At 28.9% G+C, this 2150-nt stretch overlaps 1 non-coding gene across 1 annotated transcript; it reads right to left on the bottom strand.

Annotated features, from left to right (window-relative positions):
* Window positions 1-600: 600 nt before the first annotated feature.
* Trnar-ucg (transfer RNA arginine (anticodon UCG)) lies at window positions 601-673 on the bottom strand. Its single transcript has one exon. It is a non-coding gene; the product is annotated as a tRNA-Arg (tRNA).
* Between the last annotated feature and the right edge of the window lie 1477 nt (window positions 674-2150).

Here is a 2150-nt window from a genome sequence, read left to right as displayed (position 1 = left end):
CCAAATATTTCTCATGTTATATCTTTATATATATATATATATATATATATATATATATATATATATATATATATATATATATATATATGTTATATCTTTATATATATATATATATATATATATATATATATATATATATATATATATATATTCTATAGATATTTCTCATGTTATATCTTTCCTCTTTGGTTTTCATACAGAAAGTAAATTTCACAGTGTATAAGGATTATTTGATACTGCAGATATTCATAATCGTACCCTATTTCCGCCCCCCCCCCCAAAAAAAACGGAAATATAACATATGAGAAATATTTGGAATCAAGTCTCCTCTCGCTGTTATTTTAAATCATTTGAAACCATAGCAGCAAGTTTTAGTCTCCCCTCCATTAAGGCCAGAGGTTATAATTTTCTACAGGGTATCATCATCAGTTAATTAAATCTATAAAACTAAATGAAGTCAAACACATTATCCTTAATACCAGGCACACCAGTTATCATGACACGTTGCATATTTAAACTCAAATTAATATTAACAATCGTCTCAAACCGGTTTTAGTTACTTGATACTTAATATTGAAGAATAAAACAAACAAAACTATACGACCCCGACGAGACTCGAACTCGCAATCTTCTGATTCGAAGTCAGACGCCTTATCCATTAGGCCACGCGGCCACACATTTAAACGCCTACCGTACAATCTTAATAACAATTGGATCCACGTGAAAGAAAGAGAAATAGCCATATAAATCAGCCTTGTAAACTATTGAAAAGGTGAATACCATATCTTTAGATGCGGTAAAGAATCTCCTTAAAAGGCTCTCTCTTTTGCTCGGCAGGCGGATAAACGGAAATGGCTATTTAATTGGGAGTGTTTGTCCAAAAGTCCCCCATATTGAAGAAGCAAAAATAAAGAAAAACTATTTAATGTATGTACCCGCGAAGGGAAAAATATTGTACTCGAAAAATCATGTAAATTGATTAAGTAGTTTAATTTTTAAATAAAATATTATTAAGTGATTAATGGAAAATCAAAGGCATTACAACATAAATCTCACAAGTTTGAATTATTTTGAACTATTTCTCTTCTTTTTTTATTAGAATGTTTTCAAAATATGGTATCGCGAAACAATCGCTCCTGGGTTAGCCAAAACTTTGATTTTCTTATTTTAATATAAAACTACTTGATCAAAGTACGTAATTTTTGGAATACGATATTTTCGTTCTTTCATGAGTGCGCACATCAAAGAGATTTTTCTTTAGTTTTGATTTTTTGTATATGGTGGACAAACGTTTTTTTTTTATTTTGGACAAACGCTTCAATGTGAAACGTGACATACCAACCGATGCACATAATTTGTTCTTATTGCAGATCCTGTGAAACCATAGTAGCAAGTTTTAGTCTCCTCTCCATCAAGGCTAGAATTTGGGGTATTTGGTGTATGTATATATATATATATATATATATATATATATATATATATATATATATATATATATATATATATATTTATATATATATATACGTTTTATTTTTTATCTATTTTTATTTGGGATGCCAAAATAGTGAACATTTCTGTAAAAGCCTGAGGATGCTACAGAGTGCCAAAAAAAAAAAAAAAACGGCCAAGTAGCTGAAACAATAATGTAACTTAACAGAAAGATACGGTAATAAAAAATAAAACGCATATCTGCTCTACAACGGTATTGAGCACTTTCTTCAGTTTTTATTAATTACCATTTCCACTATATATATATATATATATATATATATATATATATATATATATATATATATATATATATATATATATATATATAGTCAAATTGACTGCCTGTGTGTGTCTGTGTGTGTAAATTTCCCTATCAAACTACTCTGTCAATTTTCAGTCTACAGACTCGAGATTTGAGATAACGGGTAGGGAGATTTGGAAAATATTTTACTCGGTTTTCTGCCGAAATTTGGTTGCAAAAAGAGTCAATTTCAACAATTTGACATTTGAAAACTCTACAAAACTCCTCCGTCAATTTTGGACCTAAAACAATTGAGATTTGAGATGTAGATTACTTGGACATGGATCAAACTTTTTGATTTGATTTGAGCCAAAATAATAAATGCTAAGGGGTCAAAATGGGGATCAAAGTTTTTTAA

The sequence above is a fragment of the Euprymna scolopes genome, chromosome 11 (genome assembly GCF_053919585.1).
Source record: "Euprymna scolopes isolate OS-2025 chromosome 11, ASM5391958v1, whole genome shotgun sequence".
In the NCBI taxonomy this organism is placed as follows: Eukaryota; Metazoa; Mollusca; class Cephalopoda; order Sepiida; family Sepiolidae; genus Euprymna; species Euprymna scolopes.
The sequence above is the reverse complement of the archived record's forward strand: the minus strand, read 5'-3'. Positions and strand labels throughout refer to the sequence as shown.